The following is a 17875-nucleotide window of genomic DNA, read 5'->3' as shown; positions in this document are numbered from 1 at the left end:
TTGAACCTTTTTCAGATATATGGTTCCCAAATATTTTCTCCCACTGAGTTTGCTGCCTCTTCACCTTTTTGATAAATTTCTGTGAGACACAGAAGAATTTGATTTTGAGGAGTTCCCATTTATCTATTTTTTCTTTCATCACTTGTACTTTGAGTGTAAGGTCTAAGAAACTACCTCCTATTACTAGGTCTTGATGTTTCCCTATATTTTCTCCTAAGAGTTTTATGGCACTTGCTCTTGTATTTAGATCTTTGATACACTTTGAGTTAATTTTTGTAGTGTGAGGTAGGGGTCCTCTTTCATTCTTGTGGATATGGATATCCAGTTCTCCCAGCCTGATTTGTTGAAGAGACTATTCTGTCCCAGTACAGTGGATTTGGGGGCCTTGTCAAAAATCAATTGGACGCTGTTAAAAAAACTGAAAAAGAGTTCAGACTTCAATTAGAGATATTAATGAAGCAGATCTAGTTAGGACTAAGGCAAATCAGGCTCAAGGGTAAAGGACAATTCTGTTTCAAACTTCAACTTCTGTGTGAGACCAAGGGAAGAGATGTTTATTAGGTGCAGGATCTAAACTTTCTGTAGCAACCAAACAATTTAACTTGTACAGTCAGTTTGTTTGAACACCATAAGTACATGGAGCTTTTAATGGGAAGTGAGGTCTGGTGGGTTTGTACAGATTGGTGTGAAATCCCGGTAAATCCCAATGTGATTTGGGCAGAGAATAAAAATGTATTTGTGCCCACCCCTCCACCAAGGAAATAGGGAAAAATGCAGAAATAATGGACTGCCCCACCTGGATTATTACTGATATTCTCACAAACAGTGAGGACTACCAATGTAGAGGGCCAATCCCTTGATCTGGGGGCTTTCCCTCATGAGGCTTGTTACTGCAAGGGAGAGGCTAAGCCTACTTATAATTGGGCCTAAGAGTTTCCCCCAGAGAACCCCTTTGTTGCTGAGATGTGTCCTGCCTCTCTCTAAGCCCACACGGCAGGTAAACTTACTGCCCTCCCCACCACATGGGACATGACTCCCACGGGTGTAAATCCCCCTGGCAATGCAGGACATGACTCCCATGGATGTGCCTGGACCCAACACCATGGGATTGAGAAAATTATCTTGACCAAAAGGGGGAAGACAGATGAAACAAAACAAGGTTTCAGTGGCTGAGAGATTTCAAATGGAGAGAAGAGGTCACTTTGGAGGGTATTCTTATGTGCTATATAGATATCCCTTTTTAGTTTTTTGTGTGTTGGAATGGCTAGAGGGAAATACCTAAAGCTGTTGAACTGCAACCCAGTGGCCTTAATTCTTGAGGATGATTGTATAGCTATGTGGCTTATAGGGTGTGATGGTGTGATTGTGAAAACCTTGTGGCTCACACTCTCTTTATCCAGTGTATGGATGGATGAGTAGAAAAATGGGCACAAAAATTAAATGAAAAATTGGGTGGGATAGGGAGATGGAATGTGTAAGGTATTCTTTCTTACATTTATTTATTTATTTATTTATTTATTTTGAATAAAGAAAATGTTCAAACATTGATTCTGGTGATGAATGCACAACTATATGATGGTACTGTGAATAACTGATTGTACACTGTGGATTATTGTAGGGTATGTGAAATATCTTAATAAAACTGTATTAAAAAAATCAATTGACCACATATCTCATGGTTTATTTATGAACTATCAATTTGATTTCATTAATCAATTCATCTATCTTTGTGCAAATACCATGGTGTTTTGACCACTGTGGCTTTATACTAACATCTAAAGTCAGGGAATGTGAATCCTCCCACTTTGTTCTTTTTAATGATGTTTTTGGCAATTTGAGGCCCCTTACCCTTCCAAATAAATTTGATAACTAGGTTTTCCAAACCTGCAAAGTAGCTTGTTGGAATTTTGATTGGTATTTCATTGAACCTATAGATCAATTTGGGCAGAATTGACATCTTAATGACATTTAGCCTTCCTATCCATGAACACAGAATATCTCTCCAATTATTTAGGTCTTCCGTGATTTCTTTTAGGAATGTTTTGTAGTTTTCTGTGTAGAGCTCCTTTACATCTCTGGTTAAATTTATTCCTAGATTGTTTTAGTTGCTATTGTGAATGGAAGTTTTTTCTTATTTGCCTCCTCAGGTTACTGTGAGTGTATAGAAATGTTGCTGATTTTTGCACATTAATTTTGTATTCTGCCACTTTGCTGAATTTGTGTATTACCTCAAATAGCTTTGTCATAGATTTCTCAAGATTTACCAAATATAGCATATCATCAGCAAATAATAAAAGTTTTCCTTCTTTCTTTCCAATTTGGATGCCATTTATTTCTTTTTCTTGCCTAATTGCTCTAGCTAGAACTTCTAGCATAATGTTGAATAATAGTGGTGACAGTGGGCAGCCTTATTCCTGATCTTATTCCTGATCTGAGGGGGAAAGCTTTCAGTCTATCACCATTGAGATGACGATAGCCGTAGATTTTTCATATATGCTTTTTATCATATTGAGGAAGTTTCCTTTGATTCCAACCTTTTGAAGTGTTTTTATTAGGAAAGGATTCTGAATTTTGTCAAATGCTTTTTTCAGTGTCAATCGAGAAGTTTATGTGATTTATCCCTTTCAATTTGTTAATGTGTTGTATTACATTGATTGATTTTCTTATGTTGAACCATCCTTGCGTGCCTGGAATGGACCCCACTTGATAATGGTGTATGATTTTTTAATGTGTCTTTGGATTCAATTTGCAAGTATTTTGTTGAGAATTTTTGCATCTATGTTCATTAGGGAGTTTAGCCTATAGTTTTATTTTCTTGTAGTATCTTTATCTGGTTTTGGTATTAGAGTGATGTTAGCTCCATAAAATGAATTAGGTAGTGTTCTGTTTTCTTCAATTTTTTGGAAGAGTTTGAGCAGGAATTCTGTTAGTTCTTTTTAGAATGTTTGGTAAAATTCCCCTGTGAAGCCATGTGGCTTTGAACTTTTCTTTGTAGGAAGTTTTTTGATGCCTGATTGGTTCTCTCTACTTGTGATTGGTTTATTGAGGTCTTCTGTTTCTTCTTGAGTAGTATAGGATGCTGATATGTTTCCAGGAAATTGTCCATTTCCTCTCAATTGTCCAGTTTTTTGGTGTACAGTTGTTGATAGTATCCTCATCATTCTTTTTTTCCCCTCTGGGATTGATGGTAGTGACCCCCCTCTCATTTCTGATTTTATTTATTTGCATCTTCTCCCTTTTTGACTTTGTCAGTCTAGCTAAGGGTTTGTGAATCTTGTTGATTTCTCAGAGAACCAACTTTTGGTTTAATTGATTCTCCTATGTTTTCTTTTGTTCTCCAGTTCATTTATTTCTGCTTTAATCTTTGTTATTTATTTTCTCCTACTTGCTTTAGGGTTAGCTGTTCTTTCTCCAGCCTCTTCAGTTGTTCATTTAGGTCTTTGGTTTAGGCTCTTTCTTCCTTTTTAATGTAGCCATTTAGAGCTGTAAACTTCCCTCTCAGCACTGCCTTCACTGCATCCCATTGGTTTTGATATGTTGTGTTCTCATTTTCATTCATCTCCTGATATTTACTGATTTCTATTGCAATTTTTTCTTTGACTTGCTGATTGTTTGAGAGTGTATTGTTTAACCTCCATATATTTGTGAAAGTCCTGGTTCTTTGTTATTGATTTCCAGCTGGATTCCATTATGGTCAGAGAAAGTGTTTTGAATAATATCAGTCTTTCAAAATTTATTTAGACCTCTTTGTGCCCCAGCATATGATGTATCCTGGAGAATGTTCCATGAGCACTAGAGAAGAATGAATATCCTGGTGTTTGGGGGTGCAATGCTCTTCTCAGCTCTGTGTCCCCTCCTTTCCTAAGGTGATGGCCTCAAAGTCCACCCCAAAATCAGGCACCCACAGTGGCTTGTCTTAGGGTTCAGGTCTAGGCACTGAATCCTGAAGCAAGGTCTCTGTGTGTGGCTAAAATGAGTCTGTTTGTACCTGAGTTCCCACGTGGGATCTCCTGGCTATGGGACTGAGATGGGTTATCTCCCCAGCTGGTTGCAGAGATGGAAGTGCAAAAGTGATCAATTCCTCCCTCACGCTCTTCTGCCAGCATGTAGCAGCCAGCCCCAGTGATGGCCATGAGTGAATAATCTCATCCCATAAATTTCTACTCTTTTCCAGCCGGGTCCTCTCTATTTAATGAAGAAGTCCCTCTCCAGCTGCTTGTAGCCTGGAACCACTGTCCCACTCATTTTCTGCCTTTTCTCTAGTTACTCCATGGGAAAAGTTTGCTTTCCCTCTCCTATTCTGCCATCTTCCCAGAAGTCTCCTCTGTCTGTTCTTGATTGTACATCTATTTTCTAACTGAGAAGACAAAAACAGGATTAACATGTGGAATTAATGGGTTCTAATGACAACTAGAATGACTAAACATCACAAGACTACAATATCTTATTTAGTTTAGATAGAGTGGTGGCTAAATATGTATCTTAAATATCTAAACTAAGTAAATAAGGCTTACAATAATCTAGCCATAACAGAAAAGTGACTTCACTACTACTAAGTTTCTATCAGCAATAAGAACGCTGCTTATTTATTTATTCAGCCACTATTTCTTTAGGGTCTATTATGTGTCTGTACAAGACTAAGAATGTGCAATCACATAAATATCCATAGTTATGCTCTATCTTGGGCTTAGAGTCTAGTTGTATTGAAGGCAGAAATATGATGATGGCATCTACTCTCTAGCATTAATCTATTTATATATCTATATCTGTATCTGCATCTTTATCTGTATTTTTACCTATAACTTTATCTACATTTAATATATTTTCAAATTTAATCTTTGCTCCGTGAAGGCAGAAAAAGCTGGAAGAATTCTCTGAATGGTTCAGTACAGAATGGTATCAAAACAGAGTATTCTACAGAGTATCCTGCCTTTCTCTGTGCTGGCTTTTTTTTGTTTGTTTTTGTTTTTGTTTTAACTTCTTTTGAAAATAACAAGCTTTTCATTTAGATCTAAGAAAAATAACCCTCACATAAGAAAGACCTTCTTTATTTATTTAAAGAAAGAATAGGAATATGGATAAAGCATATGCTATTTTTTCCTTTGGAAATTTCTGGTTCTATTGCTATCTTAATCAAAATGTCTATAGAAATATAAAATAGGTTGAAAATTTATAGTTATTTTAGGTTTTTATATAATAATCTTCAGTCTTAGCTACTTATTAATTTGCTTAATTAATTGGGTACATGAGAATGGGATTTGTTGAAAGAATGGAAGAATTATTAGAAAGATTAGAAAGGATTGTAGCGCAACAAAATGACCTCTAATACTCATTACCCTTCTCATAGACTACTGCAGTGTTCTCCCTAATGGTTTTCTGGTTTCATATTGCCCCTTAAAATTGACCCTCTATGACAGTGAGAACCTATTTCTGTAGATTCGTCTATATTTTTAAAATACATGAAAGTAAGATGAAGAAAACTAAAATATGTCCTATGATCATCCTGCCCCAATTAACCCTGTTAGTTGGGGAAAAAAAAGTGGCAGGCATGGGAGGGAAAGCACATATGCAATAAGGTTAGCACAACAGATATTTTTTAAAAACTGGGTGATGGAGTGAATGAGATCAGTTTCTTATTTTTTTTGTGCATATCTCAAATTCTTCAGAATAAAGAAATTAGAAATATTAAACATAGTACATATTTAAGATTAGAATAATACAGAATTTTTATTGATAAAAATGAAAGCTTTTTCCTATTCCTCTAAACACATAATCTTCCATTTAATGATTCCTAAAAGAAAAAAATGCATATGTGTGTGTGTATGAGAGTGAGTGTGTATATCCACTCACATGTCCCTTTTAAAAAAATTAATCAAAGGGAAACTTAGGATAGACATTTTGTGCAATTTGCTGTGACTACTTAGAATACCATGGAGTACTTGTTTTTCTTTATTTTTGCTTGTTTGCTTATTCACACTTTTAGATCTACCACCTTCTTTTAAATATGACTGCATCATGTTTTTATGGATGTGTCATGCTTAATTTAACCAGTTTCTTGTTTTATGTAGCACTGCTATTACAAGTTATTCAATAAATTTCCTTGTGAATATAAATTGGTGAATTTCTGTGAGCAAATACTTTAGTACTTAACAGTGTTATTGCTAGATACATTCATTTTGAATTTCAATTGATATTATTTTTGTACAGAAATCTTGTTCTTGTTTAAATTCCAGTGACAGTATATGAAAAGGCCCATTTTTTTCCAATAAGAATATCATTAATTTAATTTAATTTAATTTAATTTTAGTTTAGTTTATTGCCAATCTGATTGGAATCTCCTTGTTGCTTGCATTTGCATACTTCTTCAGCAGCTTTTTTTTATATATTAAAAATTTTTATGAATGAGTTTAAGGGAATTCACACTTCATTACACATTGAATATTTTTTTCAGTTTGTCAGTTTGCAATTTCAACTTTGTGCAATTTTTCAATAAAAGAGCTATTAAAATTTTTGAATTCAATAATATTAAGCTCTCACACTATGTATTTTTCTATTATGAATTGCTTAAAAATGCTATTTTCACTCTGTGACTGTTTAGTTGCCTTACGTTTTCTCAATCTAGAATATGTATGCTTTAAAAATCTATGAATTTTGGATCATTTTTTAATAAAAAATTGTTAAAGTCTGGATTAGGGCTCTAGTTTTATATTTTTACTCTTGCACACTTTTCCCAATATTACTTCATTCATTCATTTATACATATATTAATCATGGCACACATATTTAGGCATTGTTAATATAATAATGAAAAATAATAAAATATTTCTCCTCACTGAAAAGATCAGAGAATAAAGGAATAAGGAATACAGCATAAGCCAGATACTAGACATGAATGTAGCAAACCCCAGGGACTATTCAGGTGGAAGGGCATTCCAGATAGAGGGAACAAAGGTAAAGACTCCAGTAAAGGTGCTAACTTTGTAAGCATGGCGTACAGGTAAATCAGTGCAGCTGAAGGAAAGTTGAATGAACTGAGTTAGAGGGACTGGGAGAAAAATCCAAAGTTGCCTTATTAAACTTTATAAGGATTTGGGAGTTTACTGTAACAACTGAAAATTATTACAAAGTTTTCAAAAGGAGAGTGATGTAATCTAATTTACTTTTAGGAAATCTATGTCTCCCTGTCATGTTGAGAATATACCTAGGAGAAGGAAAAGACCAGAAGCAGGGAGATGACTTAGGAAGCTACTGTATTACTTTAGGAAAGAGACTGTATTAGTCAGAGTTCTCTAGGGAAACAGAACCAGTGAGAGATATCTATGAATATAAGATTTATAAAATGTCTCACGCAACTGTGGATATGCATGAGCCCAAATTCCGCAGGACAGGCAGCAAACTAGCAACTCCAATGAAGATGTTCAATGAACTCCTCAGGAAATGAACTGGCAACTTCGAGGAACATATTTGATGAACTCCTCAGGAAACAAGCTGGTAACTTCGACAAACTCCTCAGGAAATGCTTCACTGGGCAGTGGAAGAAGTGAAGGTCCTCTATCTGTCTTGCTCAAAAGTCTTCAACTGATTGATTGGATTAAATCCAGCCAACTGCACTCTCTCATTGTGGAAGACACACCCTTCGTTGACATCATCAGTCACAGCTGCAGCCAATGGACTGATGATTTAATAAACCAGCCTGTTGGTTTATTAACCAGCCACAAATGTCCTCGCAGCAATGGTTAGGCCAGTGCTTGCTTGACCAGATAGCTGGGTACCATCACCTGGCCAAGTTGACACATGAACCTAACCATCAGAGAGACAATGGTGCCTTGGATTAAGGTGGGCAAAGTGGTAGTATTAAGAAATGACAGGAATCTGGATATATTCTGAAGTTAGATCCAAGGGATTTGTTGAGAGCTTTGTTATTGGAAGTGAAAGAAACAGGAATGAAGGATGGTTCAGAAGTATTTAGTCAGAGCACCTTGAAGTATGTTTCCATTTGTGGAAATGAGATTGACTGTTGAATGAACAGGTTTTCTGGGAATAGAAAACAGTTTATTTTGAAATACTTAGTAAACATGTAAATGGAAATGTAGAGCATTGCATAGAGGAGACTAAAGATAAAAAACTGGGGCGTGCTCAACTAAGAGATTGGATAAATATCAACATCAGATTGAAGAAGGAACAGGTCTGGTCATCTGGTCACACTGGTTGTAGGGATGGTGGAAGCAGGAGTGCAAAATGGTGGAACAGCAAAGTAAGGAAAAACCAAAGCTACTGAGAAGACAAGAACTAGGTCAGCTCCTGGGCTGTAAAAAGAAGAAATTAATTGGCAGTGTTTTGGGATAATCATTTAAAGAGTGCAGGAAACAAAACTGCTTCTGTCTTTGGATTTTTTAGGCTCAGTATTTAAAGTGGGGAAAAAGTATGATTGCCAGGAGAGATTAGTTTATCTTGGGTTTCCAAGACTACTTCCTGTGAGATTTTCTCAAAAGGAACATCTATAATCTATCTCTGAGAGAAGAGAGCATGGTAGCTGGGTGGGCAAAAACTTAAGATGAAAATCACAGCTTATTTTACTATGAATAAAATCTATACACCTTCATTTAGCCATCTTAGTTTTCTGGGGCTGCTCTAACAAAGTACCACAAATTTGACTTAAAACAACAGAAATGTATTGTCTCTCAATTCTAGAAGCTAGAAGTTCATTCAAGAGCCATGCACCCTCTGAAACCTCCAGGGGAAAATCCTTCCTTGCCCGTTCCTAGCTTCTGGTGGTTTGCTGGCAAACCTTGATGCCTTGACTTGTAGATCCATCAACCCAATTTCTACCTCCTTCATCTTCACATAGCCTTCTCCCAATGTCTGTCCATGTTAGGTACAAATTCCATCTTATTAGGATAACAGTCATATTGGAATAGGACCTCCCTAATCTAGCTTTATCTCTTCTTTACTAATCACAACTTTAAAAACCTTATTTCCAAAAAAAGGTCACATTCATAGGTCTGGGGTTAGGACTTGAACATATCTTTTTTGAGGACACATTGCTTACAAGGTCCTACATAAGCAAGACCATGCCTGCCTTGGCAAGATTTTCTCTATAACCCTAGCCCCACACACTAGCCACACTGGCTTCCTTTATGTTCCTTGAATATTCCAAGTAGTTTTTGTTTTCACCCCCTTGACTTTCAGGTATCAACTAAACAACATCCTCTGTGAATTCTATCTAAAGTAGGCCCTTTCCTCACAGTTCTTTTTACCATATTATGCTTTAATATATTTTATTAAAAGATATTATAGCATTTATCATAATATGAAACTATCCTTTCATTCCCCCTCTCCAGTCATCCCTGTCAAAATGTAAGCTGCTAGAAGGTGTAGATATTGTCTGTCTTGTTCTCTGATCTATTTTCAGAACCTAGAAGTGTCTGTCATATTGAAGGTGCTCAATAAATTCAGGATGATTGCACAAAATCACTAATTCACCTGAACTGAAGATTTGGTTTGATAAGAAAGCTTAAGCTTCCATTCCAGCATTTCACAAAGTGGAGTCCTCAAACCACTTGTAAGAAAATACTGTGTTGATTAGAGGTGAAGTTTTCTTGGCTCCATTTCTGATTAACAAACTGAGATTCCAGGGTTAGGCCACAGCAATATGCCTTTAAAACAGAATAAAGTGCTTCTTATTGTATATAATGTTTGTAACTACTGTTATTTAGAGTATATTTAATGAATAGTTGGAATATTCTAAGGCATTACGTTATTTCTTTATAAAGGATTCAAAGATTAGAAAGAATATTCACTCTATCAGCTAGCTCACAAGTTGATGATCAGTATCCAAAGGCAAAAATAATGATGTCTGATGGTTATAATTCCTGAAGATAAAATTAGCTTGCATAATTCATATAACTATATATTTCCCAATTCATATATCCTATCATAGGTACTGGGTCTAATCACTTTTCAGACTCTTCAAGAAAGTTAGTTCATGCTCTTGCCCTGACACATAGTAAGTAGTCAATAATTCAATCTTCACATATAGATACTAATCCAAAAGTAAATTTAAGAGGTAACATTAATTTTAAAATATATTTTATTTAATGCAATATATTTAAAATGTCATTCAACATGTAATAACTATTGAAATATTACTAATGAGATATTTTACAGTCTTTTCTTTCATACTAAGGCTTTGAAGTCCAATGCGAATTTCATACAGCATGTTTCAATTTGGGCTAGCCACATTTCAAGAGCTCTAGAGAACTCCATATGTAGCTAGTGACTACCATATTGGACAGTACTGTTGTAGAACTGCATTTCTAATTTTGAAATATTACAATGCTAGTCTTTTACTATCATAAATTACTTTGGGCTGCATGTGTTTTGGGGGAAAATGCTTAGAAAATTAATAGAGGCAGATATGAATGTCAGTTTTAACGCATGCAGCAACTGCTGAAAAAAAAGAAAAAAAGCTGAAAAAGAGCCCTGACTTCAATTAGAGATATGAATGAAGCAGACCTGGTTAAGACTACAGTAAATCAGGCCAAAGGGTAAAGGTCGAAACTGACTGTGTGTTAAAACTTCAACTTGGTCCAGGTGAGACCAAGGGAAGAAATGTTTATTTGGTTTGGGCTCTATATTTTCCAAACAGTATAACTTCTACAGGCAGTTTGTTCAAACACCACAATTACATGGAACTTTGAACAGAAAGTGAGATATGGCAGGTCTGTGTAGGTTAGAGTGAAATAACAACTCATCCCAAAGTAAGTTGGGTGGAGAATAAAAATATATATTTGGGGCCCCCTGCGGTGCTGGGGGAGGTTGTGGAGGTGTTGGACCTCCTCACCTGGATTGTTGCTGATGTTCTCACAAACACTGTGGACTGATGGCTTGACATGCTGAGCCCTCTGTCTTGGGGCTTGACCCTATGAAGCTTGTTACTGCAAAGGAGAGGCTAAGTCTGCTTATAATTGTGCCTAAGAGTCTCCTTCTGAGTGCCTCTTTGTTGCTCAGATGTGGCTGTCTCTCTCTAACTAAGCCACCTTGGTAGGTGATCTCACTGCCCTTCCCCCTATGTGGGACCTGACTCCCAGGGGTGTAAATCTCCCTGGCAACGCAGGATATGACTCCTGGGGATGAATTTGGATCAGGCATTGTGGAATTGAGAACATCTTCTTGACCAAAAGGGGGATGCAAAATGAAATAAAGCTTCAGTGGCTGAGAGATTTCAAATGGAGTCGAGAGGTCACTCTGGTGGACATTCTTACTCACTATATAGATAACATTTGTTAGGTTTTAAAGTATTGGAATAGCTGAAGTAAATATCTGAAACTACCAAACTCCAACCCACTAGCCTGTACTCTTGAAGACGATTGTATAACAATGTAGATTACAAGGAGTGACAGTGTGATTGTGAAAACCTTGTGGATCGCACTCCCTTTACCTAGTGTATGGATGGATGAGTAGATAAATGGGGACAAAAATGAAATAAAAAATAGGGTGAGATGGGGGGGATGATTTGGGTGTTCTTTTTTTATTTTTATTTTTTATTCTGATTCTGATTCTTTCCGGTATAAGAAAAGTATTCAAAAATAGATTGGGGTGATGAATGCACAACTATATAATGGTACTGTGAACAGTTGATTGTAACCATAGATGATTGTATGGTATGTGAATATATCTCAATAGAACTGAATTTAAAAAATGAAAAAAAATCACAGGACTACACAAAGAGTGAATCCTAAACTGTGAGCTATAGTTAATAATATAATTGCAATATTGTTTTATCCATTGTACCAAAGGAACCACACTAATGGAAAGTGTTAATAGGGAAAACTCTGTATGTGTGGCTGGACATATGGGAACTCTGTAAAAAAAAAAATAGGAATAATCTAGTAATATTTACATATAACCTTTTTAGAAATATATTTACTAACAAAAGGCATAGCTTTGTAATCTCTCCTTTTCCTATTTACTTAAGGAGACTAATTTGAAACTTTTATAGATAAAATTAATTTCCCTTAAAATAATTAGTTTGCTATGAGTAAATTTTAGAAGAAAAGATACAAATCCAAAAATAAACTTCATATACTCTTTGTTTCTATTATTGCAATTATCTTTCAATTTCTTCAACATGAACTCAAACTACGTCAATGGATTACAAATTCTTTAAACCTATGACATCTTTCTTAAGATATCCTTACTTTTTAAGTCACAAATATAAGGCATATGCTAAATTAAAAATCTAAAGTTACACAGCTAATGATGTATGTGTGTACAGACATACATAATATTTATCATCATGAAGACTATTTCCAGAGAAGTCTTGAGTCTAAAAGCACTCTACACTGAAAGGAAATATGCGGTGGTTCTCAGTCATATCAAAATTTTCAACATTGAAAGCTTGTTTTCATTTAATAAGGAAAAATTTTTTCTAAGTCGTTTCTTTAGAACAAAGTGATTTACAAAAAGAAAAATATTGATCATTCATAGAGTTATCTGTAAGACAATTTCACAAGTTTTTACTTCCTTTGTTAACCTCTGATAGCTCTCAGTTACACAACGTAGTCACTTGAACAGTAATCACTGAACAAAACAAGAAAGATTTTCAGCAATGACCAAATCACCAAGTTAATTTGATGTTCTACAGTTTATTTTTAATGTATGTTTTGTTGCATTCTTTATATTGATAATGATGGTGATTATTTTCCAAGGGGAGGTTTGAGTATTTTTAGGGATGGATGATTCATGATTGTGTTAATTTATTTAGGGATATATCACCACCTCTGCAAAACTACCAGATTTTTGAATTCCCAAAAGTCAAAAATTTAATAGCAGCTAAAAGCTCACCTATAGGAGATCACAAACTTTTTTTCCAAAGGTTCTTAACTATTTTTAAAATTATTTCTTTTCAAACACATAACTTTATCTGTTTCTCCCCAAAGTCCTGCCTTGACATTAGTGGCCATTTTGTTTCCTGCCTTGCCCATAGAATCTATAATCAAATAGTATAAAATAATAATGATAGCTTTGAATAAAAAAAGATGAACTGAATTACTGAATGCTGTATAGCACTTTGAATAAACAGGCCATCTGACTTATATAAAGTAAGAATATTTAGAAAAAGATTATTTTTAACTTTTAAATCAATTATCCAAAAATTTTGTCAGAATGGGCATAAAATATTAAACATACATACCAATATATAAAATTATTTTAATGTACAGTGGTTTAATATTTTGAACTGTGAGAACAAAATTTTATGACTATAACTCAAATAGCATTTTAGTAGGTTCTTATGAGGCTGTAATTCACAATAACAAAAAGCTCAGAAGTGACCAAAAAATAGCATAAGTATACTGCATGTTGCAATGTTTTGTTTTTAGATTATAAGTATCTGTTTAATGAAATTTTAAAGTGGAATAAAATAAAATACATTTTATGTTGCCTTTGATCTTTAACGTGTAACCTTATTTCCCAGGTCAAAGGGCACATCATTCAAGTTCACTCTACTTTGTAGAGTTCATGCAGTTCACTCTACTGTAGCGTTGAAGATGACTTCCAGTACAAATATCATGGTACTTAAAGCTAAACTGTAATCTAATTTTTCAGCTTCTTAAAGTAGACTGACGGTATTATCTTTATTCTTTCCAGTTGAACAGCAGCAGAACTTTCACATCTTTTATTCAATCAACCTTAGCAATCTTTCTATAGCTCATTTATTTTCTAACACAAAACAATTTCAAGAAGCAAAATATTTTATGTTTTTGTATTTAATGTCATAAGGAGTAATCTCTCATTTCTTATTTCTCATGTATATAATATGTAAACTTATTCAAAAATTAATTTTACTTGCCATATAAGTCTGCTCCAAAGAATGAAGATTAGAAGAGCATAAACCCACCTAAGATGACCTCCAAAGATTTAAGAGATATGGGACAATTTCACTAAATAAAAAAACACAGAAAAAAATACTATTCTGAATCAAAGAGGCCTGGAAAGGGAGAATATCAAAGTAAATATTCCATAAAAAATTAAGCTCTTAAAATGCAAACATTAATTTTTAATATACTATAGAAGAGGAAAGCACAACAAATAAATACTTGAATGATAAAGGATGAGTACCATATCCTAAGTGTTTTTGAATGCTATTTCATATTTATATTATTTCAATTTTCAGACTATAATAACTAACTACATGTTTGCATACATACCTGGAAAATATATTAATAAAACAAGAGGTTTTAGAATTTTGTTGTTTAATTTTTGTCTTTAATGTAAGAAATTTATCAACAATTTGGGAACTATTTAAAGTCTGCTTATTTTATTTTATAATATATAAGTACTATGTAATCTGGAAATAAATTTATGAAATAATTAAGCTGTATTTTAAATTGTAAGTCAGCCCTTTAAGAGGGATAGTAATAACCAGTTTCAGTGATTCCTTTCTGTATTATAAATGTCACATTTATATTACAAAAATACTATTTACCTTATGTACTAATCCAGGAAAAATATGTATAATTTTGTAATTTCCTTAACATTTCACTCATTCTCTTCTGTAAAGAATATTTGGAAACTTTGAAAAACAAGGGGGGAAATTTTATTAAAAATTTTTAATTATTACCAATTCCTTCTGATATTAAAATTGAATGTTATAAAAATTAATTGAAACCAGGTTGAATGAAGCATAGAGATATAATAGAAATTTGTTTTTAGCTAAAGCATTGTACCTATAGGCAGGCATTATAGGGTTCACAATTCTTCCTTTTATAAGAAAATAATATGGAAATTATCTTGCTTTTCATTTTTAATTTCCATATGTGATCTCATCTTGTCCTTGAGCCACTCTCTATCATTGACATTAATAGTAGAATCTCACACAGATAATTGCAATACACAATTTAAACCAGCAATTGAAACAACAGTACTTTCTAATTCAAAATATTGTCTTTCCAGTTACTCATAGTTAAACCATCATCAGTGTTTCACCTTTTGCTCCCTTCTCGTCTTTTCCCTGAGGTTAAATAAAGCAGTAAGTAGCTAACATGGCTCATAGCGAAGAAAATGTACTGACACGGGTATTCTTTGGCCTGCACTGCATCCATTGCTTAAATGTCCTTAGCTAGTTTACCTTCTGGTCTATTCTCAGAGTGTGGCTAGATCCAGTGGTTCCACTTGCTTCTTATTTCTCATGCTGGCATTCCTGAAATGTTCAACCAGGTAAAACTCCCAACTGATCATCAACAACGGTGTCAAAACTCAACCTTCCCCATGTTGGTTTTCCTGGTGACCTTGCAACAAGTGGCCCCATAACATCCTCCTCACTCTTTGGGGCATGCAAGGATCTCAGGATTTTACATATGACACTCAAAAGCAATAAAGGGCTGTATCACTATCTTGGGTCCATATATATAGGAACCTCCTTCAGTTAATTCTCCTCTACCTTCCAGATGCCATGTTAATTGCAGGGTTCTGCTAAACACAGCTTTCACTTTAAAGGAATAAAATGAGGGGAAATTGAGAAGGGGAAATCTATAGGATGGTATTCCAAAAAATATTATCCTGTACAAAATTAACTGAAGAGTTACAAGAATTGAATGGATAGAATTTCTGTGGGTATAGGAGAAAATTTCTACAAAGTCATTGAGGCTGTTTCAAATATTATTTTGAAAACAATCATAATTATATCATTAACTTTTTCTCAAAGCATTATTAGTTTTTGGATGATTGCATAAAACTTTAAGAAAAAATAAAATCAGAGAGAGACGAGTGGAATCAAGAGCAAATACTCTTTTGATACATGCTTTTAAAGGTCTCATTCACCTCGAATAATTTAAAGTTTTAGGCCCCCCTAACATTTCCCTTAAAATAAAGATATTTTTCCAATTAAAATTATCTTTTAGTGCTGGGGAACAAAAATTCAGTTCTTAACTATAATAATTGGATGTCTTTGAATTTTCAGAATGAATCAAGTGTCATATGAGTTATCTTCCTGTCTTGTAGCTATTATTCTAATACAGTCCACTTCAACGACATGCTGGCCACAGCATCATCATCTGCTCTTGACCCTTTTAATTTAGAAGTTACTCAGTCCTTGCTAGAAGATTATTTCCTCTTTCCAATTGATCATTAATAGAACTAGATGCCTGTCTTAAGGATATTTCCCAGTGACTCTTGTAAGTTTTCACTTTGATATTATGACTCAAAGTGACAGTAAGTTTAGAACAGATTCTTGATATTTTAAAACACAGAAACATATTAATCTTTAACTGATTTCAAAATAAGATAGAGATGGCTCTATTGGCTCTCATTTCTGTTCTTTAAATAAATTATATCACCCTTTTGCAGGCCATTTTCAAATAAAGTTCATATAATTAAGAATATTTTGCTTGATTATCAGTTGTCATCTTCGAAAAGCAGACACACATACAAAACCCATTAGAACTACCACAACTCTTTGTTAACTAAGTTCATCATATGTCATTGTCATTAAACACGCTAGAACAGCCCACTGAGTGAGGCAATTTTGCCAATATGGCACTGATAATGAAAATGATAGTAGAGTTGTTCTTATGCTTACACAAAGGGGAAAAAAATAAAGGAGACAATAAATAATGCAGCTCATTACTTGATTAATGCCTGCTGAAGATAACCTGCTGGTGGTGAGATAGATGGAGGGAAAAAAGGCAGCTTTTGAATAAAGTTTTTTCAGTGAAACTGTAAAAGTATCATCTGCAAACTATTGAAATTTGTATGGTATGTTTTACAAATAGTTTCAATTTTTCCAATAGTTGACATATTTCATTACTATATCCAAGTTTAAACTAATGCCTCTAATGTTCTCTGGAAGGTTTTCGCAAACATATACAGAATAATTATTCCTTTTGAGCTTCATTATCACCTATATAGGTGTTTGGAACTTTTTCACTAAATGATTTATTTCTTTGCTTCATCCTACTCTAACACTTGGCCCACGAGAGTATCTGTCTAAATTGTATAAGAGTCAAAATGTGGTTATAATCAACACATATTTTATATGATTAATTCTAAAATATTGGGAGCCTTTTGTTGCTCAGATGTGGCCTTTATTTCTAAGCCAACTCAGCAGGTACACTCACTGCCCTTCCCTCTATGAGGGACGTGATTCCCAGGGGTGTAAATCTTCCTGGCAACATGGGACATGACTCCCAGGGATGAACCTGGACCCAGCATCATGGGATTGAGAAACGCTTCTTTACCAAAAGGGGGAAGAGAAATGAAACACAATAAAGTTTCAGTGGCTCAGAGATTTCAAATAGAGTGGAGAGGTCATTCTGGAGGTTATTCTTATTCATTATATAGATATCCCTTTTTAGTTTTCAGTGTATTGGAAAAGCCAGAAGGAAATATCCGAAACTGTTGAACTGCAATCCAGTAGCCTTGATTTTTGAAGATGATTGTATAACTATGTAATTTACATGGTGTGACTGTGTGATTCTAAAAACCTTGTGGCTCACACTCCCTTTATCCAGGTTATGGATAGATGAGTAGAAAAACAGGAACAAAAAGTAAATGAATAATAGGGGGGATAGGGGATGGGATATTTTGGGTGTTCTTTACCTGTATTTTCATTCCTGTTTTTATTTTTAGATTTTAATTTAATTTTATTTATTTTGGGGGGGAGTAATGAAAATGTTCAAAAATTGATTTGGTGATGAATGCATAACTATATGGTGGTACTGATTGTACACTTTGGATGATTGTAGGGTATGTAAATATATCTCAATAAAATTGAATTAAAAAAAATATTGGGAGGATTCTGTTCTCAGACATTAACCCTTGAGGATGAAATAATTCTATAGAAAATATATATGCTCCTAATCTTATGATTGTTCCA

The sequence above is a fragment of the Choloepus didactylus genome, chromosome 11 (assembly GCF_015220235.1).
Source record: "Choloepus didactylus isolate mChoDid1 chromosome 11, mChoDid1.pri, whole genome shotgun sequence".
NCBI lineage: Eukaryota > Metazoa > Chordata > Mammalia > Pilosa > Megalonychidae > Choloepus > Choloepus didactylus.
Note: the sequence above shows the minus strand (reverse complement) of the source record.